General features: G+C 43.2%; 1 protein-coding gene across 2 annotated transcripts in view; it reads left to right on the top strand.

Annotated features, from left to right (window-relative positions):
* Positions 1-26926, top strand: part of RNF19A (ring finger protein 19A, RBR E3 ubiquitin protein ligase) — a 482643-nt gene that overhangs the window by 53689 nt on the left and 402028 nt on the right. For both annotated transcript variants that reach the window (XM_069220555.1, XM_069220556.1), the window contains exon 2: positions 14722-14823. The gene's annotated coding sequence lies outside the window, so the exon portion shown is untranslated. The remainder of the gene's footprint in view (positions 1-14721; positions 14824-26926) is intronic.

Genomic DNA, 26926 nt, shown 5'->3' with positions numbered 1-26926 from the left:
TAGTAAGCTATTCAGTAGTTTAAAAAAGGAGCTCGGGAGTATCAAGGGTAATGCCATAAAATAATAGAGTAGTCGGGCAGTACTATCATCTTTGCTATAGCCACTCTGCCCATAGGGGATAGTGGGAGTGAGCACCAGAAGGGTAAGGAGCCCCTCGTTGATCTGATCACTTGGCCAAGGTTACCATCTCTAAGATCTTGACTGTTGTGGTATATATTTACACCTAGATATTTAAATGTTGTATAGCACCGTTCGGTGGCATGTGTAGCTGCAGATACACATGCTGTGCACAGTCTGCCGTCTGGTGTTGGGCTCGGAGTGTTACAAGTTGTTTTTCTTCGAAGAAGTCTTTTCGAGTCACGAGATCGAGGGACTCCTCCCACTTCGGTTCCATTGCGCATGGGCGTCGACTCCATCTTAGATTGTTTTTTTTCCGCCATCGGGTTCGGACGTGTTCCCTTTCGCTCCGTGTTTCGGGTCGGAAAGTTAGTTAGAATCTCGGAAAAAAACGTCGGTATTGTTGCGTTCGGTATCGGGTTAGTTAGAACAAATCGACACCGAATCTTGAAGGGCTCCGGTGGCCCTTCGGGCAATTTCGATCCCCCGTCTGGGCCTGGTCGGCCCGACCGCGTGCGACTTCAAGACTGATGGAATGGACCTGTTCCGCTTCTGTCCTAAATGCCATAATAAATATCCGTATACGGATCAGCATCTGGTCTGTAACTTGTGCATGTCCCCCGAGCACAAGGAGGATACGTGTGAAGCCTGTCGAGCGTTTCGGTCGAGGAAGACGCTCAGAGACCGAAGAGCCAGGAGATTGCAAATGGCGTCCACGCCGACAGGACAACAATGGTTCGAGGACGAAGAGGAAGCGTTCTCCATCCACGAGTCTGATTCGGGGGAATCCGACGCCGAAGACATAGCAACCGTGAGTAAGACGTCGAAAATTAGGACTCACGAAAAGTCCACAAAAGCCCAGGGGACGCCACTGCCAACAGGCCATGGCTTAACCCAAAAACTAGGTGACCGAGCCACGGCACCGAAAAAGGGCATGCTGGTGTCGAAGTCATCCGACTCCGGTCGTGATACCGCCACACAGCAACCTCGGAGCCGAGACACCGGCTCCGAGAAACTTCGGCGCAGAGACAGCGGTGCAGAAGAGGTTCGGCACCGAGATACCATGCCGAAATCAAAGAAAACTTCTTCGGAGCCTAAAAATACTACCGAAACGGTTTCGGTACCGAAAAAAACCTCGGTACCGAAAATTAGTTCCTATACAGAGGAACAAGGACTAAACACACAATTGCATAGATTTGGGGAAGAGCTTCAAACTGTAGAAACTGACTACACTCAAAGGAGGCTTCACATCCATGAAGACACAGGGAAGATAACCACTCTTCCCCCAATCAAGATGAAAAGGAAACTTGCCTTCCAACAAGGGGACAAGCAACCACAAGCAAAGGTGGTAAGGAAAGTAACACCACCACCTTCTCCACCACAATCAACACATGCATCACCGGCGCAAACTCCACCACTAACGCACTCACCAGCTCATACCACAATGAGCCAGGATGATCCCGATGCATGGGACCTCTACGACGCTCCAGTGTCTGACAATAGCCCAGACTCGTATCCAACTAAACCGTCACCACCCGAGGACAGTACATCATATGCACAGGTGGTAGCAAGGGCAGCTGAATTCCACAATGTCTCACTACATTCGGAACCTATTGAGGATGACTTTCTCTTTAACATCCTGTCCTCCACCCATAGCCAGTATCAGAGCCTTCCCATGCTCCCAGGAATGCTAAGGCACTCAAAACAAATATTTCAGGAGCCAGTTAAAGGCAGAGCCATAACTCCAAGGGTGGAGAAAAAATATAAGGCACCACCCACAGACCCAATATTTATTACAACACAACTAACACCGGACTCAGTAGTTGTGGGGACAGCTCGTAAGAGAGCCAACTCTCATACATCAGGCGACGCACCACCTCCAGACAAGGAGAGCCGCAAATTTGATGCAGCAGGGAAAAGAGTTGCAGCACAAGCAGCAAATCAGTGGCGTATTGCCAACTCGCAAGCACTCTTGGCAAGATACGACAGGGCTCATTGGGATGAAATGCAACATTTCATCGAACACCTACCCAAAGAGTTCCAAAAAAGAGCGCAACAAGTGGTGGAAGAGGGACAAAGTATCTCGAACAATCAGATACGGTCTTCCATGGATGCAGCCGATACAGCTGCAAGGACAATAAACACTGCAGTCACAATACGGAGGCACGCATGGCTGCGCACTTCTGGGTTCAAACCCGAAATCCAACAGGCTGTGCTCAATATGCCGTTTAATGAACAGCAATTGTTTGGGCCGGAGGTAGACACTGCCATTGAAAAACTAAAAAAGGACACCGACACAGCCAAAGCCATGGGCGCACTCTACTCCCCGCAGAGCAGAGGCACATTTCGGAAAACACCTTTTAGGGGAGGGTTTCGGGGTCAACCCACAGAAACCAACACTTCACAGACCAGACCACCTACCTACCAGGGTCAATATCAAAGGGGAGGTTTTCGGGGACAATATAGAGGAGGCCAATTCCCAAGAAATCGGGGAAAATTTCAAAGTCCCAAAACCCCTCAAAATAAACAGTGACTCACAAGTCACACAACCCCTTCACACAACACCTGTGGGGGGAAGACTAAGCCAATTCTACAAATCTTGGGAAGAAATAACAACAGACACTTGGGTCTTAGCAATTATCCAACATGGCTATTGCATAGAATTTCTCAAATTCCCTCCAAACGTCCCACCGAAAACACACAATATGTCAAAACAGCATATAGATCTTCTAGGACTAGAAGTTCAAGCATTACTACAAAAGGACGCAATAGAATTAGTACCAAGCCTACAGGAAAACACAGGAGTTTACTCACTGTACTTTCTAATACCAAAAAAGGACAAAACTCGATGAGACCAATACTAGATCTCAGAACACTAAATACCTACATCAAATCAGACCACTTTCACATGGTCACATTACAAGACGTAATCCCACTGCTCAAACAGCAAGACTACATGACAACATTAGACCTAAAAGATGCGTATTTCCATATACCGATACATCCTTCCCACAGGAAATACCTAAGGTTCGTATTCAAAGGAATACATAACCAATTCAAAGTGTTGCCATTCGGAATAACAACTGCGCCAAGAGTCTTTACAAAATGCCTGGCAGTAGTAGCTGCACATATCAGAAGGCAGCAAATACACGTGTTCCCTTACTTAGACGACTGGTTAATCAAGACCAACACGCTAACAAGGTGTTCACGTCACACAAAATATGTCATACACACCCTTCACAAGCTGTGTTTCTCCATCAACTATGCAAAGTCACACCTTTTGCCGTGTCAAACACAGCAATACTTAGGAGCGCCAATCAACACAACAGAAGGGATAGCCACTCCAAGTCCACAAAGGGTTCAAACATTTCACAAGGTAATACAGGCCATGTATCCAACACAAAAGATACAAGCAAAAATGGTATTAAAACTCCTAGGCATGATGTCCTCATGCATAGCCATTGTCCCAAACGCAAGATTGCACATGCGGCCCCTACAACAATGCCTAGCATCACAATGGTCACAGGCACAGGGTCAACTTCTAGATCTGGTGTTGATAGACCGCCAAACATACATCTCGCTTCTATGGTGGAACAGTACAAATTTAAACAAAGGGCGGCCTTTCCAAGACCCAGTGCCACAATACGTCATAACAACGGATGCTTCCATGACAGGGTGGGGAGCACACCTCAATCAACACAGCATCCAAGGACAATGGGACATACATCAAAGGAAGTTTCACATAAATCACTTAGAACTGTTAGCAGTATTTCTAGCGTTGAAAGCATTTCAACCCATGATAACCCACAAATACATTCTTGTCAAAACAGACAACATGACAACAATGTATTATTTAAACAAACAGGGGGGGACACACTCGACACAGTTGTGTCTCCTAACACAAAAAATATGGCATTGGGCAATTCACAACCACATTCGCCTAATAGCACAATTTATTCCAGGGATCCAAAACCAGCTAGCAGACAATCTCTCTCGGGATCACCAACAAACCCACGAATGGGAAATTCACCCCCAAATACTGAACACTTACTTTCAAATTTGGGGAACTCCTCAAATAGATCTATTTGCAACAAAAGAAAACTCAAAATGCCAAAACTTCGCATCCAGGTACCCACACCATCAATCCCAAGGCAATGCTCTATGGATGAATTGGTCAGGGATATTTGCGTACGCTTTTCCCCCTCTCCCTCTCCTTCCATATCTAGTAAACAGATTGAGTCAAAACAAACTCAAACTCATACTAATAGCACCAACATGGGCAAGACAACCTTGGTATACAACACTACTAGACCTGTCAGTAGTACCTCATGTCAAGCTACCCAACAGACCAGATCTGTTAACACAACACAAACAACAGATCAGGCATCCAAACCCAGCATCGCTGAATCTAGCAATTTGGCTCCTGAAATGCTAGAATTCGGACACTTAGACCTCACACAGGAATGTATGGAGGTCATAAAACAAGCTAGAAAACCTTCCACTAGACACTGCTATGCAAATAAATGGAAAAGATTTGTTTGTTACTGCCATAATAATCAAATTCAACCATTGCACGCATCTCCAAAAGATATAGTAGGATATTTACTACATTTGCAAAAATCAAATCTAGCTTTCACCTCCATAAAGATACATCTCACCGCAATATCTGCTTACCTGCAGATTACTCATTCAACTTCCCTATTTAGAATACCAGTCATTAAAGCGTTTATGGAAGGCCTAAAGAGAATTATACCACCAAGGACACCACCTGTTCCTTCATGGAACCTCAACATTGTCTTAACAAGACTCATGGGTCCACCTTTCGAGCCCATGCATTCTTGTGAAATGCAATACTTAACGTGGAAAGTTGCATTTCTCATTGCCATCACATCTCTAAGAAGAGTGAGTGAGATTCAGGCATTTACCATACAAGAACCATTTATTCAAATACACAAGAATAAGGTAGTTCTAAGGACAAACCCAAAATTCTTACCAAAGGTTATCTCACCGTTCCACTTAAATCAAACAGTAGAATTACCAGTGTTCTTCCCACAGCCAGATTCGGTAGCAGAAAGAGCACTGCATACATTAGACATCAAAAGAGCTCTAATGTACTACATTGACCGAACAAAACTAATTAGGAAGACAAAACAACTATTCATTGCCTTTCAAAAACCTCATACAGGAAATCCAATTTCAAAACAAGGCATTGCTAGATGGATAGTTAGGTGCATTCAAACCTGCTATCTTAAAGCAAAGAGAGAGCTGCCTATTACACCAAAGGCACACTCAACCAGAAAAAAAGGTGCTACCATGGCCTTTCTAGGAAATATTCCAATGAAAGAAATATGTAAGGCAGCAACATGGTCTACGCCTCATACATTTACTAAGCACTACTGTGTAGATGTGTTATCTGCACAACAAGCCACAGTAGGTCAAGCTGTACTAAAAACTTTATTTCAAACTACTTCAACTCCTACAGGCTGAACCACCGCTTTTGGGGAGATAACTGCTTACTACTCTATGCACAGCATGTGTATCTGCAGCTACACATGCCACCGAATGGAAAATGTCACTTACCCAGTGTACATCTGTTCGTGGCATTAGTCGCTGCAGATTCACATGCGCCCACCCGCCTCCCCGGGAGCCTGTAGCCAGTTAGAAGTAGATCTTGAACATTTGTACATTTGTACATTTGTACATTTGTAAATATATTACTTCAAACCTTTATTTTGTACATACGTACTCATTCCATTGCATGGGCACTATTACTAGCATACACAACTCCTACCTCACCCTCTGCGGGGAAAACAATCTAAGATGGAGTCGACGCCCATGCGCAATGGAACCGAAGTGGGAGGAGTCCCTCGGTCTCGTGACTCGAAAAGACTTCTTCGAAGAAAACAACTTGTAACACTCCGAGCCCAACACCAGACGGCGGACTGTGCACAGCATGTGAATCTGCAGCGACTAATGCCACGAACAGATGTACACTGGGTAAGTGACATTTTCCATTTGAGGCCACCCGGACCCGTTAGTGTTCTCAATGCCTCGGGGACTGGGCGCATAGGGAATATGCAGGATTTTGTCCAGTTCACTGTTAATCCAGCCACCGAGCTAAATTTTTCTAGAAGTTCCAACAGACCCGGAAGGGCTCCCGTGTGATCTCGTAGGAAGATCAGCGCATCATCTGCATATAAGGATACTATCTGGTGTGTCTGGCCGTCCAAGACACCCCATGTGGGGGCCATTATGCGAAGGCGGGCGACCAGAGGTTCAATCGCTAATGCAAATAACAATGGGGACAGGTGGCATCCCTGTCTAGTGCCTCTACTAATGTTGAATTTTTCAGAGATCGTATCGCCCGTCTTAACCCTAGCTGTTGGGTCAGTGTATAATATTCTCACCCAGCCAATGTATGCTTGCCCGAAGCCCATCCGTTTGAGTGTCTCTGTTAAGAAAGGCCAGCCCAGAGTGTCAAACGCTTTTTCTATGTCCAATGAGACTGCAACCTGCTGCTTGCCTTCTACCGGGGATTTTCTCATTAGAAGCAGTAGATTCCTGATGTTGTTGAATGTGCTGCGACCGGGTATGAAGCCTGCCTGGTCTTGATGTACCAGCTCTGATATATATGGGAGCAGGCCGAGTAATTGCCGAGTAATTTGCAATCTGCGTTTAGTAATGATAATGGCCTATATGAGCGGACATCCAAAGGGTCTCGGCCTGCCTTCGGTAATACTGCTATCAATGCCTCACGACATGTATCAGGAAGTTGGCCTAGTTCCAAAGCTTCCTTTAGCATTGCCAGATATGGGGCTAAAATCTGCGGTTGAAACGTGCTATAGTATTCTATGGGTATACCATCGCTGCCAGGTGCTTTGCCGTGTGTTAACTGCAGCAATGCTCGTTGGATTTCAGCTATCTCTATCGGGCTATCTAGTTTTGTAGTTTGAGCAGCGGTCAGGTGGCTCAGGGTGACACGTTGAAGAAACTGTTTAAATGGGCATTGGTGGGCGGAGGCCGTACCTGGTACAGCGAGCTATAGTACTCTTTGAAAGCAATATTTATCTCTGCCTGTGTGTTAACTATCCGACCTGATTCCAGTCGGATAGCGCCTATGGGGGTGTTGCGGCGTTCGTTTTTTATAAGCCACACTAATAATTTACCAGATCTGTCGCCCTCCGCGTGTGTGCGGGCCATGTAATGTCGATAATCAAAATGTCTGAGGCGGTTGTCAGTCTCTGTCCATTTGGAGCACATGTTAGTGAGCATGTTCGATGTTATGGAACCTTTAGCGAATTCGCCTTCAGCTAACTGAATTTCTTGTTCTAATACTCGGAGTTCGCGCATCAGTGTTTGTCGCACTCCTACTGTGGTTGATATGCATGCGCCTCTTATGACTGTCTTATGTGCATCCCATTCGATGGCCCTTGAACTGGCCGTCCCTTCGTTCGATGTGAAATATGCTGAGATGTATGTAGCAATATCCTTCCTAAAAGGGGGGTCTTGTAGTAAGTGTGTTTGCAGTCACCAGGTAGGAATACATGAGCGAGGTCTGCCCCATCTTATTTGTACTATGAGTGGGCAGTGATCTGATATTACCCTGGCGGAGTACTCCGCTCTCGTTATTTTATGTGTTAGATTCTGTGAGGTGAGGATGAGGTCTATTCGGGTATGTAATAGGTGTACTGGGGAATAGTAGGAGTACACTTTTTCATGTGGATGCAAGTGCCTCCATATGTCGATTAGTCGCCGTTCTTCCATCCACGCGCCCAGTATTTGGGTGTTTTTCATTGTTGGGGCGGCCACAAGCGGGGGGTGTGATCTGTCTTTATCTATGTGTGGGACGCAGTTCATGTCCCCCCGCCCATATGCATGATGAAGTTAGATCGTTGTTTAATTCTGAAGTTCAGGAGGGAGTAGCGTGTAACCGTTTAATATTAGTGTCTATTTTAGTTTCTCCGTTTTCTTGCTCCGTCTTTTGTAGTTTTAGACCCCGTCCGGTGCCTAGCCGATCCTCGCCGCGCGGCAGCCGCCGCTCCCGGCAACCAGCAGGACCCAGTTGGGCCCGCTGTCATGCATACCCCTGGTCAGGGGGGACAGCCCGAAATTCAGTACTCCCGGAGATTCCCAAGTTGCAAGCAATGATAGTGCCATTAGTAATGCCAGAGGTCTGGTTAAGTTCGCCGCAGATCCGCGCGGCGCAGCACGGCAGGAACACCAGTTCTGTCAGGGGGGCGCGATTTCACTTCCAGCCCCCGTACCAGCGGAGCCCGGATGCCCAACTCAGTGCTGGGACGACGGTGTGACCAGGGTGAGAGGAGTTCACTGTGCGGGTGAGGCAGTTGGCGCGCCGGCTTAGTCTTTCACTATGTTGTAAATGCCATAGATCAACGGTGAGGGAGCAGGTCGGGAATGCACAAGTTGATGAGGGTCTGGGGCAACGCTGTGTACCTGCTCAGCCGGTAAAGCCAGGGGTGGTGTCTCCCACACCCCTATTCCTCTGTTGTCCACTTCACTTGAGCAGGCCCCGAGGGGGAGAGAGCAATTTCCCTCCACACCGTGACTCGAACTGTGTCGCCAAGAGGAGTGCAGCTCCACGACGCTCCGACAAGCATGAGTGCCTGGGGCCCAGCAGGGGATCCCCCGAGCGGTCTCCCCGGACAGCACGAGTACGTCGGCTGCTCCGCCACCGCAGGTCGCCCGCTGAGCTGGATTAAGTGTGGTCTCGGGGGCCTCAGCACAATCGGTCCGTGCCCGTGTTAAGTACAGTATTCCAGCGCCATGGGGGGCCACAGTGAATGACTCAGATGCCGTCCGGTTTGTGTATATAAAAATGGTGTCCAGTTGGGAAGGGAGCACCGCAGGCCGAGGAGCCCTGATGCAGCCGCGGTCTGTCGAGTCGCGCCGCGCCGGATGCCCCGAAAGGTCCAGCGCCGTAGTAACAGCCCCGACTCGGGTGACGGGCTGCGTTCACTCTCACTGTAGCGGCGCGATCCCCGCAACGGGGACCTTCCTAGTCTCTGGCGCCCCTCGGCCCCCTGTGGGCCTCTCCGGAGCAGCGCCGAGCGCTAGAGGCCCGCAGGAGGAGCTGGCCCCGGAAAGCAGACCCACAGCTGCGGATGTCGGTACGGCAGGCCGCCAGCACCTCCTCGGCGCGCGAGGCGACCCCGGTGTCGCGGAGAGGATCACTGCCTCGGCTACTGGCTAGTGGTCCAGAGAAGTTGAGTGGACGCCGCCCGCCTCAGAGAGGGTGGTAGGCGCCGTTTTCAGGATATAAATGTGGGCCAGGCACAGAGCTGCAATATTATCCTGCCGCTCCGGTCGCCATGTTGGCCACGCCCCATGTAACTCTATAGTTAGCCCCTTGAGGACATAACCACACAAAGAAATGGCAGAAAGTAATGCACTGTAACAATATATTTATCCCCTAGAGGGTGTAGTGCAGTACACATATTTTCAGGGCTGGTAGGCCTACTGCAACAATATTACAAAGAAGGTCCTCAAAACATTAACAACTCTTAACTGCAAAACTAAAGTTCCAGACCTGAGAGCACTGAAAAAGACACTGAATGGTGGGAGGGCTTATTATTTTGGGGTCCCCACTAACCTAGTGTGGGGACCTAGAGGTGACATAAACAGAAAGTGTGTCATGCTGAACATTTTGGTGGTGGTCCTATTGTCCTAGGATCACCACAGCCTGAGTTCTGAGAAAAAATGTTTTGTAAAAGTAATTTCTTACAAAGCACTATGCAATGAGTTTCCAGAGTGCAGTAAATATTGTAGTATCAGCTCTCACGCTGTGCCGGGAGAGGTGCTTTTGTTTTGAGAATTTCTGTTTTATGTAAAGCATTTACCAGTTTTAAGTGGAGAGCCACAAGAAATTACTCTGATTAGGTAACTGTGAACAATGTGACTAGCGCTCAATACCGCCAATCAAGTTCACGCTGTTGTGCCTATTCGCGCTGTGGTCACCATGCAGCACAAAAGGGAAAGACAAGTTAAAAAAAATAGTTTACCAACGCTGAAGTATATTGGCAATTGTACAATAATCCATGTCGTAGGGGCAGTCTATAAGGTGTGGAAAAAAAACAAAAAGAAAAACAGCCTCAAGGCGGGACAGACGTAAAGCATTTACCAATGACATCAAGGGATTTTTTTAAAGGCAAGCCCAGGAACAAGTGAAAGCGATGGGTGTGGTTAAAAGCCCACAATACTTACAACAGGTCAACCTAAAAAGCACTCTTTCTGGACCAAGATCTAGCTTTCTGCCAATTTTTTTGTGTGGCCATTAGTCAAATGGTGCCAAAGTCACTAGCAACACAAACACAAACAAAAACATTTCCTTTGGAAACAAGATCCCAACTATAACTACCCAGTGGCAACTGCTACTGGGATATACATATAGAACACAAAGTAATTCAGGTTCCTTGGACTATTATTGAAATTGTGCTTTTATACACCAAAAACATTTTTTCTTTGAGCAGATGTTTTTGTCAACATTGATGAGGGCCTGACAGCTCCCACAAGAATAACATTTTACAAAAATATCAAAACAAATCACCCATTGACAAAACCAAAACGCGGTTACCCACCGCCAGACTGATTATCTTTGTCAGTTCTTTGTTTCTCATAATTTTGCAGACCTGGTTTTACACTATTTTTCCATTAAAAATATTTTTTGGTATTACAAGCATGTATCAAACACATTTTACTAAAGGATGCCTCAAAGAAATGGTGCCTGAATTGCATAGTTTAGCAAAGTGTTTTTCTTCTACTTCTTTTTTTTTTTTTGTGTGTGCATTTTATTTTCAAAGCAAAGAATCATCACTCTTGCTTTCAAGATTCTGTGAGTATTTTAGTTTAATCAGAAGCATTCTGGGAACATTATAGGTAGCCTCAAATTGTTAAACTTTGCGAATGCGTGTACACTTTTTTTTTTTTTTTTAACACTGCAAGCCAAGCTCACAGTAGTTCCCTTACAGTGCTCACCCTATTTTATAAAGATTTATCAGTAGTGAACCTTAAATACAAGTTCTATCAGTATGAACATATGGATACCCGTCTTACCTCAGCTGCTCTTCCACAGATCCATAATGTGGTACCTGTGAATTGGTTGCCAGTGAGTTTGTGCTTCGGGGTGTTAGCCTACTTGTCCAAAGGATAAAATAAACATGAAAACGTCATGTCCTTGACTCCAAGCACTATGCCCTGGTTGCTGGGTAATAGGACTCCCACATATCTGCTTAAATACACCTTACACAATAGGAGACAGGAGAGTAATGTTTGATATACACGAGAAAGTTATGCAACAGATGAGGCAGGAAGAAACTTAGTGTAATTCGTATCTGCCTTACCTACCCTAAGAAAGAAAGCAGGAGCTGAGACAATGAGTTGTTGAAGGCTCTCTGTCTAGGTTTGTCACTTATATATCCACCAACCTTAAAGTGTTGTGTGCTACTAGTACTGTTGGGTGAGGCAAGATGATGATGTAGACTGATCATTCTCTTGTCACCATTGACTGTCAATCCAAGAACTATATATAAAATTGAACGCCATGAGGCCAAAATCATTCTGATACTCAGACTGGACAAGGCAGATACACCTCCATCAGGAGGAAGAGGCAGTCCTGCCTCAGAACATTTGAACTCTACACCTTGTTTGGTGAATGAGGAAAAACATCAAAATTCCAGTGTCTTTTTCCAAAGTGTACCAGGGTAGTCTGTGTTGTCAGACACCCTTCCGGCAAGCCACTGTATTTGTGTATATGAGGCACATGCAGCAAATGTTTAAATCTCACAATTTACCCTTTGTTTAACAAGAGGGGGGGGGGGGCTCATAACAGACTATTCAAAAGTTTATTTGGCTGCTGATTCCACATATCTGTCCCCTCCGAGCAAAGGTTGTGAACTAATTTGCTCCCAACCCTCTTTGGAGTGTTATTGTGGAACCTTAACAAGGTCGCTAATGAGAAATACAAGTATTAGGTTAAGTCCGTGCCTGCTTGTTTGTTGTGTAGTTTGACACTCAAAGTAGCATTTCTTGTGCACTTCTGCTAGAATAGTTGGAGGACAATGGAGAACACTTATAAGGTGATACTAAGAATACACCCTTTCTTGCAGGCTGAGGTGTTTTCTGAATTTTATCTCTTCCAGAAAATGACCTAATTTTCTCCACCTTTTCATCAGTCAAGGTGGGTGATCGCTGCCAGCATCTGGATCCCAAATGATTCCTCAGCTTCTATATTTAGAGGGGGAAAAAAGAGCAAATGTTTGATGTTCCAAACAGGCTTGTTGATTGTTGACATGTTCCCTTTTTTTCTTACCCTTCCTAGAATTTAACCAATGGAATGACAAAGGCTTACATATGACCTTTTTTTTGCAGGACTGTAAGCCTGAACAAAAATTCTATATAGAAAGCTGGTTCTGGATGACTTAAGCTCAGTATGATAACTAGGTCCACAGTTGAGTCAGTGATGCAGAACCAGCTCTCCAACTATGTGTGAGGGTTTCTTTTTTAAAGCATCTATGGAATTCGTGGTCTGGTATAAATTTTACTTTCCTGCCTCAGTAATACTCAAAAAGCTATTTATAAATGGGGTAGTGAGATGGATATAGCGCTTACACAACAGATGTCAGAGCAAACTAGTATATTGAATTTTACGCTTGGAAGCTTGAATTTTTGCTGTACTCATGTTTTATAGCTAATAGATTTTCTACTTTACACCAGCTTATCTTCACAAAAAAGGCATGTGAAATACGCTAGTGCCTTAAGTGTTGGAGAGGGTACCTAGTGATTGCTTTAATTAATGTATTTTGGACCTGTCTTTATTTGAGGAAGTACTAAAGCAAAATCTTCACATGCATCAATCAACAGCTGCATGTAGCAATCAAGCAAGTTACTGTGATCCCCTTATTGGAATGCCCCCACCCCCCACACCCCCCAAAGAGAACCTTAAACAATGTTCATGTGAAGCATATATCCACTGCAGTGGTTATAGCAAGGTAGGTAATTACGGTGAATTGGAAATCATCTCAAACACCCCCCCCCCCTCCCCCCAACAATAAATTTCAGATGAGTTTGGAAAAAAAATGACCAAAATTAAGTTGAGAGACTATATATGCTGAGCGAAAAGGAGGGTTTTAGGGAGTATAGACACATGGAATTCATTTCTAGAATTAGTATAAAATATGCCCTAAGAACTATGAATAACTAATTACATAATTTCTGTTAACAAAGATTGACACGTATTTGTATGCACAGCTATCCAAACAAAAAGGGGAAAAGGGTCTGTGATCAGCTCTGTGTAGTCTTCCTTAATTCAAAGAAGAAAAAGCCTGTGAGAAAAATAATTTCTCTCATTCTGTTGTATATGTTAGAATATTTTATGACGTAACCAATATAAATCACCAGCTACAGATAGAACTTTTACAGAAGGTTTGTGATCTCACAACTTCTAACTGAAAATGTTCAAGATGTCGCTTCATCATCACTTCATATGCCCACCAAACAGTTTGTATTGCAGTGCAAGGAGTGATGCTCAAATTGATGGGGCAATTCCCAAACTTTTTTGTTGCACATAAGTGCTTTATGATGTTTAGGACCCGTCCCTTGTGTGTAATAGTCATGGTAATCTTTCAAGACAAGGAACCTGCTTTAAGGTTTATTCATCATGAGTACATTTTACTTACATTTCATAATCCCTTTTCTGAAGAATGTCCCTAATTTCTTATTACCCTTTTTTAGTTCCTCTCTGCAGGGATATTTTTGTTCTTGTACTTAAACAGTGCGCTATTTATATATGCCAACACAGGACTGGCCTGCTGACATTTATATCAGTGTGTAATAAGTATATATCCTGATTTTGCATTTTTAGAGACACAGAAGCACATCTAACCCATTTGTTTTGTCTGTACAAGTACATTCATTTTTTAATGTTATGGGTTGTCTTTCTATCCATTTTTATGTGTGTTTTAGTCCCTGAGTTTGCTTCCCTTTCTACAGTTGTAAATAATTAGTGTGCATACAATTGTTAGATACAGGGGCAGGTGGAGAACGGCAGTATAAGTGCAGCATGTAAGACCTCCAGCTGCACATCACCAAAACATCAACCTCAGAACATTGTATGGTTCTAAAATGGTGGTATTTGTGTGAGTTTCCTATAATGTTCTCTTTAGAAATTCAGACTTGGTCTTGTTAATGCTGTACTGCAGTGTAGCACTATAAGTAAGGTACAACAATACATAGTGCCTTCAGGCGATTTTTATCCTCATGAATGGAAATCTTAGTACCTCAAGCCCATATATTGGCTTCATTTTACCCAAAGATATTTGTTTCTGAAATGTAATGACTGGTTAAGTAGTAAAGAGGTTTCTAACAATTATGCATGTCATCAAAACATATTTCTTCTGCAGGTATTTTGAAGCTTGACACTTTAGTGTAAATGCATTACCAAGAGCCTCAAAACATTTGGAGTATTGTGTTGGATTCATTATTGGTAGTTTTCTGTTTCTATTGATTCTCAAGATGTAGTTAAAAATGGTGTATTGTGATCTAAAACCTTTTGCAGCCTTCACTAAATCCAAATGTATTCCTTTTACACAGAATGGCAGTGAAACACCCATCGTCATAAAATACTGTTGTAGAAGATTGCAACCTTTCCAGTGGCACCGATACATTTATGTTGCAGTAAATATGCACTTGATGGTAAGTGGAAACAGCAGTGCGTATTTCCTGATATTAGCAGAAGAGAGTTTTCTTACTTGTGTATTTTAATTTGTTCCAGATACTAATGCCCTAAACTCTGTAAAAATAATCCCTACATCTGGTACAGTAGGAATCAAGTACATGCAAGTTAATGGCAGACCAAATATCAGCTAACACCAAGTCAAGTAGTGATCAAGTGAAGAAATGTGATGTCATAGTAATCAAACATTGATCTGATCTGCTCAGGCTTTTGGGAGTAGTTTTGAAGTACTACAGTTCGAACCTGACCATTAGTATTTCTACTGCCCAACCCAAATTATCAAACTATTTTTTTATTGAGTAGATGTCAGTAAAATGGTTTGTATAACAAAATAGGCAGAACATACATATGAAGGAACAGCAACAGTGCTTTACCAAGAGGCAGAGTGAAAAATAATTCAGTGTTTGGAGAGTAAACGTGGTCAGTTAAAGCATAGCAAGAACGCCCTGCCAACCTAACTCACCATTGAGCAATAACAATCTGACAATTCTGCAGGTGTCTGGGCCTCTTGGTCGTTTCAGACTTTCTGAAGTGTGACCAGGGAATGGGGGCCCAGAAACTGATTCATTTGTGGGCCAGACTTATTCATGCAACCTGTGTGAGCTGCAGGAGATTATTGGTGTCATCCAGGAACATAGCATCCTATAGCAGGACCAGAAGGTCTGTAGATGAGATTATGGGCTTTCACCTTGATGTGAGAAAGACAAGTCTCAAAATATCTTCATATCTTTTGACCAGAGGCCTTGCTGCTTTCTTCAGTGTCGGGCATCACACTCCACTCCACTCCACTCCTTGCTTCGTCTGTTTATAAGTGTTTAGAGACCATTCTGAATGATGCAACCATTCAGTCAAGATTTGGGTGGATGATAATCCTCTTCAAGACAAACTGCCTGGGTCCCAGAATTCTGGGTGTTCTATGGTCTTCAGTACCAACTTTGGGTCACTACCCATTATAGTGTCAAATTATTGCCTGGCATGCAAATGGCCTTTCTTCTTTCCATGACACTGTATGGGTTCTGCTAGGATTTCTACTCTCTGTGGTTTGATCTCACAGAGTGCAAGTTTAACTTACATTACTCCTGAGACCCCTCTTTGATGGACACATTAGCCTTCAATTCTACCTTCAATAAGGCAGCTTCTGTGCTGGAATTGTCCCCCTCATGGTGGAGTTGGAGAATTGTTGACAGAAATCCTATAACATATTTCCTCTTCATTGGATTCTTTGTTGTCCCACTGGTAGGTGCTTAGTGTCCTCTCTTGAAACAATCTGGGGTAGGCCTACCTCGTCTCTAGTTGTTGATGCTTGGATTACACTCTTGTATCACTGTCTGAGGAGGGGCAAGCCTTTTTGCCTGCATCCTTAATAGAGGACTTGCTTTAGTCTCCCTCTTTGGTATTCTGGTCTGGCAACACGTCCCTTCCTTCCTTCCTCCTATTAATGTGTTGGGGGTGATGGGGAGTTATTTTATTAATCTATTTTAACAAGGGACTTCATCCTTTTGTTCTTGCAGTGCCATGTGATTGTTGGCTAGTTACTCCAATGCATTTTTGTAGCTAGGAGAGCTGGTTGTTCTGCTCCTCTCAGATCAAGGAAGTGGTCTATTTGCAACAGTGGTGCATGATGAGCTTAGACCCGCAAGGCAACTTCTCGAAACTGGCCTTGATTCGACTAACTCTTTTTCCAGGTTCATGGGTTTACCTGTGTCACTTGTGCCACTTTGCCCCTTTGTGCCTCTAAGAATCGCTGAGGGGATTCATGCTACCCTATTGGATTTGCCCTTTAACTGTTCTTAAGTACTTCTGTGTAGAGACAACTTCTTTCTTGTTGATAATTAGTTCGGTAGGTGCCTCCAGCCGTTTTGGAGGAGTAAATACCTCCTGAGTATCAGTCTTGGAGGGGTTGGGAGTGAAAGGGGGTTCAACCAGAGTTTTAGAATGGTTTCTCAAGGGCCAGGCCTTAAGAAAGTTTGTGCACTGGCTGACTTTGGCTTCCCAGCAATTCCACTAACCCGATAAATGTTGGTCCCATCCCTTCCGAGTTCTTTGTGGAATTCCAGAGGAGACACTGCACCAGCCCAGGAAGAAATTTAACAGGAGCTTGATTTTTTTTTTTTTTTTTTGGGGGGGTTTCTCCTCAAGGCAAGTAATAATTTACATTTTGTAGAAACCTGTCTGCTTCATCTTGCCCTAGAAGGTGAGAAAGCTGTAGAGCTTAGAACAAGAAGGCTTGCATACGGATAGGAAAGGCAAAGAGCAAGACCTAGGTTATGAAAGGTGTGCGGTAGTCATGAGGGAGCAGTCGAGATGGAAATTTTGAAACTCATGCTGGATTAAAAGGATTCCCTAATGGGGGGGTGAGAGTGATCTGCTACAAATGTAATGTAGGTATTAACATCAAATTCACTAGGAATTGTACCCTACATGCAGTGAAGCACTTGCAAATGGTAGAGAACAAAAAAGGGAGGGCTGTAATGACTATCCCTCTTGTCCGTTCCCCAGACGGCAGTTAACAAAAAAAAGTAGTTGATGGTAAAAAACACTAAAACACCCAGCCCAGAAACACTCTGGCATGCAGAATAACTTAACTGTGAAATGTATGGTGCTAAAGGCAATGTACTTTATAAGTCGAGCAATAAATTAATATTAATCTATTCTCTAATCTTGAACAATTCCAGATCCATCTCAGAAAGTACCCATGAAGAATCCACAGACTTTTCCAACCTTGAGAGTGATTTAGTTTTACCTCTAGGGTTTCAGCGATTGTCGTCATTGTATTATATTGCAGCATTTGTGTAGCACTTCATGATTGCGCAAAGACCGCTGAGCTTCCTGTCTGGTTTGGAATTGTGTTGGAAGAACATATGTCACATGTGTAAGATTTTGGCTGAGGTATGCGATGTTCAGAAACGTGCATCAAATATAATGCAGTGTGAATGGCTGTAAATGAGCCCACAAATTTTGCAGCAATTGTGCAAATAGATGTGTTAGTGACTCCTTTGTTACCAATTTGAAAAGGATTTTCAGAAGAGATGAGGAACCAGAGAGTAATTCATTTTTATCATGGGCAACCTTGATTACCAGTTAAAAGTGTCCCCCTTTGGACTGCAGTCTAATATGTATGGTGATTCCCTGTGCTTAGTTGTGGGAGAAGCTTTCCTATGAGAGTCAGAACTTGATGATCAATCTTCTTCAGTTGAGTGGTAAGTACTTGTTTCACTAGCTATTGCTCCAGTCTCTTATTTACATGTATTCCATCTTCAATGACACCAGGCATCTTTGTTTTTTTACCACTGAGAAAAGGGCTGATTTTCACCTCTTCAGTACTATCCTGCTTGTCAGTGTGGTCTTCCACAACAAACTTCCAAGTCTAATCCATCATGCAGCTGTACAGGAGCCTGCTTTGGGGGCAGTTTGCTTTTATGGTTGCGAATATACAACACCAACTCATGAGGATCTCAGCAAGAGGTAAGTAACCTTATTCCAGTATGCAATGCGTCATTATAAGGTCCAACTTATCAAACTTTTCGACATTCCTGTGTATGTTTGATCAGTTGTATTAGCAACACATCAAGGGTGAGAATAAGCTGCAGAAATCAGGGGCTCTTTCATTTTTGTTCCCTGTTCCAATGTTGGAAAAGTGATGTGCCCAGTTCATGGACAGTAGGGGACGGAAGGTAAGGGAGATTAACATGAAAAAGGTTCAAGCACAAAACAAAGATCATGAAGAAAGAACTGTAATATTCTGTTTCTAGAGAAACCTGGACGTTTTTAAATTGTTTTATCAGATCTTCCTCAAGCTTTTTAGGATTGTTACTCAAGTTACCTTACTGCTTTGCCTTAACTGCAGAATGTTTTCTACCCAGTATAACTTCCTATTTTTGGTTAAAGTGCACAAATGTACATAGTGATGAACAGTTAAAACTGCACTGGTGGTTTCACTAGTGATAAGGTGTAATAGTGCATTTCTTAAAATTGACTAGTTGACTTTACAAACAAACACAAATGATGGAAGGAATGCGGAACCAATCAAACATTCACCGCCAGTCACAGATCTGGGTTTAATCCATCAATTCTTTTGCTCACCATGGCACCCCAGTTTGGACCCAGCCTCATGCAAATCAGTCTTGATCCTGTTCCCCATGGGAACAGTCCAGCCCGAACTGCCAGGCCAGATCCTTCCTGGACTGGAAACAAGCATCCTGGGACTGGTTTCAGGGTATCACCCTTCATCAGCCAGACTAGCTTGAATGCAGTGGCAGAGTGAGCCCGGGGCCCACGTCTGGGACATTGTACATTGTGCCCACTGCTGCCATTGCCTTTTGTGATTGCCAGGGAGCCAGGGGTGTGTTGCTTGCACCTGCAGGCATGACAATGCGGTATCCGGGAAATAGACCTCCACCATATTGTGTTGCTGCATGCGGGCGATGCCCTGGTCTTCTTGAATAATGCTGGGGTCTTCCTTCTGCGATTGATGCACCTGTTGGATGAATTTGGCACTGTTTCTGGCCTTAAGGTGAACCTGCCTAAGTCCTGCTTGCTTTCTCTCACCTATACTCCTGAGCCTCATTGACCCGCTTCTTTGGAGTGCCGACTCAAGTAGTGCTATGAGACATTCAAATATCTGGGCGTTCAAATATACTATGCAGATAGGGCCCTTAAGGAGGGCAATGTCGACTAAGTTCTATGATCTATATGCAGATATCTCACCTTCTAGGGTTCACTGCCCTTATCCCTACCAGTCCTTCTGGCACTGGCCAAGCTGTCCCGGCTGTCCAGATTGCTATATTTCTTTGCAGCACTTCCAGAAGTGGTTCTCAAGAAATTCTTCAGTGACTTGAACCTCCTTCTCTTGGACTTGTGGTGCATGGGTTGTAGATGCATGGAGTTGGCGATAGCACAAAGATCGTTACTGGAGGGAGGTCTGGGTGCACCTAATTTTGAGCTTTATTACACCGCAGTGTAGCTACAATGACACCTGCGCTGGTTCGGTGAGACTAATAGCGCTTAACAGGCAGCCGTCTGGGCATGGTTGGGTGCAACTAGTGTATATATCGGGCTGACTGACTAGGGGGTACTAGTCTGATGAAGAGGACGCACATATGCATGCATGTGCTCGTACATGGGTAAACTCCCCTCATAGCCTATTTCCCCTCAAGTCACCTACAGCAGTTACCAGGCATGTGCGCGTAGACAGAATGACATGGCATGACTCTCTGGAGGGTGTTGGGAATAGACCGTTTGGGTTTTCTATCTTTTTCATGAAGGAGTTCTCATTTCCTTTGCAGATGTTATGGACATTTATGTCATGGTTGCAAACCACTTTCTGACTTGGCATGTCATACAACACATGGTAAGGGCGACCTGGAGGGGTGGTGACATGGAGCCACCACATTAATCTGTCTTACATGCACTTACACATGCCGGGCAACGTCAAGCCATCTCACGGTTATGTATATGGGACTGACTGCTGCTGACCTGGTGGATGTAGTGAGGGCACTGACTCGTGGGAATGACATGCTCCAACAACCACTGATAGCTAAGACCTGGACACCTGGTCTCCAGCAAGTGAAGGAAGTATCTCAGAATACTAGATTACATTTCACACAATTAAATATCATACACCATGCATACCTGTCTCCCCAATGCATAACGCTTATGTTCCTGACGTCCATTCCTGAATGTCCATGAGGCAAACTCGCAGAGGCCAGATTTTCAGATTTTATCATATGGTCTGGTATTTTACAGCCCCCTAAAAAAACAAAAAAACTGGATAGGGTCAAAATCGCATCCACCACTGTGGAACTGATGGGTCATGCACTGATTCCCAACCCCGAATCCTGCCTTCTTGGGCTTCGCCCTAAAGGTGACATACATTTTCACTGAATCATTGACCTTGCATTCGTGCTATGAAAATGCTAAATCCTGATGCTGTGGAAAGCACTTGTGGTTCCAGACACGGCTAAATGGTTGAACACACTACTACAGTGGGCACGGGCAGAAGCTGGTGTATTGCGCTCCCTCTGTGATAGGGGGGTGGAAGTTGGCATACCCATATAGTGAACATCGAAGCAACAAACAACACCCGCCCACCTTGAAGGAGATACCAAACCCCACCTGAAATTTTTGACACACATGACCACCTGTTGGGCTCCCAGTTCCCTTGCACTGATGAGTTTGAGCAAACTTCGGTCCTGGGACACAACACCAGGGCTCGGGGAACCCTCTTTACCACTGCCTAAGCCCCCGGGTACCTCTGTAGTGCTAGGTGCCCTCCTCCACCCCACACGCTATTATATTCCTTACATGTGCTATTGTAAATGACTGACTGTTACTTCTCTTGTGCTCCGATTGTGTTCGAAATATCTGCAATCATTGTATGCATAACTCTGTACTGCATATATTTTCTTCAGGCTTGACTGTTGCTCTTGTAGCTGTGAAGTAATAAAACAGATAGTGAAAAAACAGGGAAGCTAATACCGCTTATATAAGATCATAACAATGAATAATTTGTATGGTGGCATATTACCTTTACAGAAAGATGTAACTGCATACTATCTTCATTAACGGAACCTTCTGCTCTAGAATGGCAACTACATAGAGGCATCAAGCTTCAGTTGGGAAAATTAATTAGTGGTGGTGTATGTGGTTAGCTTAAAATTATACATGGGATTACTGTTTTTATCCTTTTAATATCTTAATGCTACCAGCTTGAGACTAGAATACAAAATATATACTTTATACTTCAAAAGTCACAAACCAAGCTACATTAATCCAGGAAGCAGACAAACAATGCAAAATATGTTTGGAATACTTTACCACTAACTCACATAGTTTCAGTATCTAATAATGGAAGTCACCTGATGGTAGCCCAGAGTGACACCTGCCACCCTAAACTTTGTTCCATCTCTGAGCAAGACTTGTAGGACGTGAGTGGTGTGTTCCACTGAGCTCACACCTTTCTACTAGAGGCCATAGAGCCTTTACATTTTTTAATCTGCCGTCATTAAGTTTTCCACCAGACGATCAAGCAGACACAAGCGTCTAGTTCTGCGTGTGACGTGTAAAGTTGCAGGGCTAGCACAACGCAGAGTGCAGAAGCCTGAAAGATGTCAAACACTTGTTGGTTCTTCCTTCGTCTACCATTTTGTGGGAATACTGTTCTCCTGGAAAAGTAGACATGACTAGCCTTTTATTGTGCCTTTTTCAAGATGGTTGTTCCTCCAATATTTGCTTTTTGACGGTCCCATCAAAGACTGTGTGAGGTTTCCTGTTCAGAGCATGTGTAAAAGACGCTATGATAAATTGAAACACATTTCTGTCCCTATTTTTCATTGCATTCATCGCTTATTCAGATATCTTTTTGTCCCTGAATTGTTGCTCTTTTCTTCAGCCGTATTTGTATGGATTATTTTTTTTCTGGATGAGCCTGTTCTGGGCACGGTCGTTTTTGTGCTTTGCTATTCAATTATTATCAACTGCAGTCAAGAATTTCAAATTTTGTCAAGGATGTTTTTTTGCATTTGCAGCTTTTCTCTCCTAAATGTGACTCTATGAAGGCGAAACCTAACACCTTTCATGTCTGTATTAAATTAAAAAATCTAGGTGGGACTGTTTCTACACTTTATTCGGGGTAATCAAGAATTAAACTTGAGATCTAGGACGAATCCTAAGACTTGCCTGGATTGTTCTTCAGACTCTGCTCAAGAGGGACAACAACTTTGTCATGAGAATTCGGCCTTAAAAGACCTCAGCTTTAAGTTTGACTGATATATGAGTAGTAATATACAAAAAACAGAGCAGCAGGCTATTTAGTCATGCACCTACCACCTATCACCCAACATGTATTAAAAACTCAGTAATGATCATCAAATTATTAGCGTGTGCACTCGTTCCAACACCTGCTGCCAAGGTGCAATCCAAAGGGGAACAGTAAACAGATAGTTTGCCAACTGTGCACCACCCAAAAAGAAAATCAATGTTAATATCAGTCCATTTTAAATCTTCTTTTTATTCTTCTTTCTCTTTTTGAAATAGACAAATTCTCAACAGAAGCAGCCAACGCGTTTCGCAAATGAATTGAGTGAGCTTTCTACGCCCCACTTAGGGCACCTTTAATTTTTTTTCAAATAAGGACTTAGAATCTTGGTCCTGTACAGTCTATAGTGGGTTTAAATAAATTATATTCAAACATTGATAACCTTATTCTCTTTTTACCACACTTTTTAGAATACTTACAGGGAGCACAAATGTTCACCAAACTCCATTTACGAAATGCTTAACATTTTTGTGCATATAAAATAGTGATAAGTGAACAATTACTTTTCACACCCCTTCGGACATTTTGAATATCGTGTTATGCTACAGTGGACTTTGTTCCCTCACTTGTGGTGCCATGGTATTCATGATCCTATGTCACATAGATGTAACCTACTTGGGTTTATTTGGCATTTCCACATATTGCACCTTCATGATTCATCTGCAACCCCTTATAATTATCCAAACTTTATAGTGGGACAACAGCCAACCTCATCTGCTCCTTGAAAGCAACTTCTCATCCCTTCTTCAGGCAACATTGGCTTCCATCTGCGCTGCCCCCTTGTCCTGGTTGTCTCATGTTTCCATTTAGCCTCAGGATGTCTGGAATTCTGTCATTTGAGCTCCATTAACTTTGCAGTTGTTGAAACTGCTAACAAAATGGTTAACACTGGCCTCCTTTGTGAAATACAGGTAACAAGGGTAAATCCAGCAATTAACCCTGCTGCTTATTTAATCTAGGCAACTATATTTATAACCTATGCACAATGTCTGCTATTACTGTACCTAGCTGACTTCTCCCCTTACTTGCTCCTTAGTTGCTTCCTCATTCGTCCAGTTGTCATTTAAAAAAAAACTTTTTTACATTTTTTTGGAAGGCCCAACAACTGCTGTTTAATGTTGGGCTGCTCCTTTTTACAAAATGCAGTTTCACCACAAGTTTAAACGATATTTTAACTTACCACTCAGAGATTCAGACTCTATATATAAGTATAAAACAAAAATAACTGCTGCATCATGCCATATGCATGCACGTAGGTCATCACACTGGGCCACCATAGCATGTGGTCATGCATACGTCCTTTTTAAAACAATATATTTTTCTGGTTACCTTTTGCTGATTCCCAACAGCATTGGAAAACTCAGTAGTTGTGCCTTAGCAGCCAAAAGGTGAGACATTGGCTTTAGAGTGCTGGTTTCTTTTGCTTTTCTTTTGTTTTCAAGTCCTTTCTTGATAGGGTGCTTTCGTGCATGTTCTGTTTTATACTTCACCACTTCAACGCAGGCATTTGCCCTCTTTAAGAGATAAATTAAATGTTGCCACAAGGTTATGAATAGTGTGTATTTAGTTTTTTTCTTTTCTTTTTTAGGTCGAGCGTGCAAGCACTCTGTGGGCTTCTAACCATGCCCACTGCATGCCCATAACTATCACTCGTTCATGGGCTTGCCTTTCAAAAATCCTTTATCATCATTGGTAAATGCTTTACGTTTTTGTTACCACCTTGGCCATCGACCCGGTTACATGGATAATTGCACGTTTGCCGATTCATTTGACTGCAAGCAAATTTTTTGTGTCTCTCCTTCACACTTGTGGCGGCCGTGGCGCTTTGAATCAGCTCATTTACGTTAACTGTTTTTCTTTTCATTTTCAATGTATGTGGCAGGAAAAGTCCAGTTAGGAATTTACAACGCTAATAGCTCTAACTGGAGCAAACGCGAGACCCATTGTATTGCAAATACTTGTTTTTGTTTAGGTCTTGCTTACCATACAGCTTTTAGTGCATCTCTTACACACCACACCAAAAACATACAGTGGGGTTAGAACCCACTTATTACCTACCACTGGCTTTATTGTCATTCTATTTTGCTCTCATATTAAATAGTTTGCCTTCTCCTTACTTTGTTTGTCCCTCCACTGGGAAATAACGTTTTTACCATCCTTTGGATTGGATGACTTGCATCCTTCCACAGCTTTTATTGAGGGAATTCTTTTTTTTCCTGGGTGGTCAGTGTTGCTCCACAACCATCCCAGTTTCTCTGTAAAAGCACAGCAGCAGGTATATTTTTGCTGAGGTATGACTAAAGAGCAGACTTTAGATTTTGTTTTTATTTCATGCATTCCACATATTCCATGAATGTACAGACCTTCACGCACTCAGTTGCTGTTGAAGACAGAAGTTGACATGAGACATGAGTGAGAGGAAGAGGACTCTTCGCCTGGAGTCCCATAAATGTACTCCCTGGCTGTGGGCTGCTGCAGGTGACCACCTGGCAGGAGTATTTGTATCATTTGGAAGTCCTGTGGATTGGCAAACATTTTCCTTTAAATGTTGAATCTTCTTCATTCTTTTTAAAGCCTGTTTCATGATTGTAAACTATTTGAAAAATAAACAATTTAATTGATCAACATTGAAAATATTAAGTTCAATTTAAAGATTTGAAATACCATTCGACATGTTCACTTTTCCTTCAGTGTTTAAAAATGTTATATTTTTAACCATGCTTTACAAGCAAGTAATGGCATAGCCAAGAGCTTAGTGTTCACATTCTAAAGGTGGGACATATTGGCTTTGCTAGTGCTTGTTATTTTCCATTGATTGTGATGTGGATATCCGTGTTAAAGTCAAGATTGCTGATAATTTCACTGTTTGCCTCTTTGAATGCTGCCTGAGGTTCTGATCGTCTGTTGGTTTCCCTTCATGGAAGCTAATCTTTGGCATTTACTGGTTGGTTTATACACCTGTTCAGGCAAGTTCATCTGACATGCCAAGTATAGCACAGCTGTCTTCAATGTACAGAGCTTCAATTCCTGTTCACATCAAGAGGCGTTAGATTAGAAAATGCAAAGCAAGGCATGCTCAAGCCATGTTTTCTCTGGTGAAACAAGTGGACAGCAGTAAGCTTACTGCTGTTTGAAGCTGTGTGATGAACCTATAACACACACACAGGCTTTGGGATCAGCAGCGGTACTTGGGGGGGAAAGTCTCCACAGTTGTTGATGCATCCACTCCTGAAATGCAAACATCATAGTTTTTGCACAATTTAGCAGGCTCGTCCTCTTGTGTTGTGCATATGGTATGGTCGTTGTGAGCCTTCAGTTGCTTTTAAAGGGACCAGTGCCATTTGTAAAAATTCCCTTTGCCTAATTTTATGCATGATATATAGTCTGATGTACTTACCCTTTATCAATAAAATACTTTAAACAAACTTGTGTATCATTTTTTTTAGCATGTTAATATTTTAATCTAACAAAAATATTCTAGGTCTTTATTTTTTTTAGCCGTCAGGTATCAGATCAGGGTTCATGAAGGGTATTAAATTTGCATAATGCAAAAAAAAAAAAAAAAGTTCTAGGAGTAACTGCATCTGCATAGAGCTTAGTGGCGTCCTGATATTTCTGTGGTAATTTGCCCGTTTCAGCATGGATAAAGGAAAGAGCTATTGCTTTTCTGCTCTCTTTTTCTCTGTCATTGATTGTTAACATATTGAAACCTCAAGATGAAATGACTTCTGAGAATCCTGGTAGATGGATGGGCATCCAGCGCAAAACCAACACCAAAGCAGAAGCACGCCGCTCTTGTACACAAAGCCCTACACCATAGCCACTCTGCAGACTGCCTACCTGTTTTTGTGATTCCTTACAACCCACTTTGGTTCTAGTGAAATGAATGCTACACAATGCTCCTTCCATTACCTTTACCCAGTTTGAAAAAACGAACTTGACCCTGGCACCTTGTGGGCAAGAATTTGCTGACGGAGCCCTTGTTTTATAGCCTTTTGAGTCCTACCGCTGTCTTCACTGCCATCTGATGCCTGATCCTTCAGTTCATGATCAAACAGCCCACGAGCCTCCCAACACACAACTCCCAGACAAAAGCATAAAGAAAAACAATAACTATCCAATATGAAGCAGATCGACTACACCACATTAAATGGGTCATAGGTGGAGTAGGGACTTAGGAGGATGTGTCTAATTAGCCTGGGGACTTTCGACAAGTTTTTATTATAACTGAGGCTGTTTATTTGAAG

This window comes from Pleurodeles waltl, chromosome 2_2 (genome assembly GCF_031143425.1).
Source record: "Pleurodeles waltl isolate 20211129_DDA chromosome 2_2, aPleWal1.hap1.20221129, whole genome shotgun sequence".
NCBI classification, from domain to species: domain Eukaryota; kingdom Metazoa; phylum Chordata; class Amphibia; order Caudata; family Salamandridae; genus Pleurodeles; species Pleurodeles waltl.
This window is presented reverse-complemented; position numbering and strand designations above follow the sequence as displayed.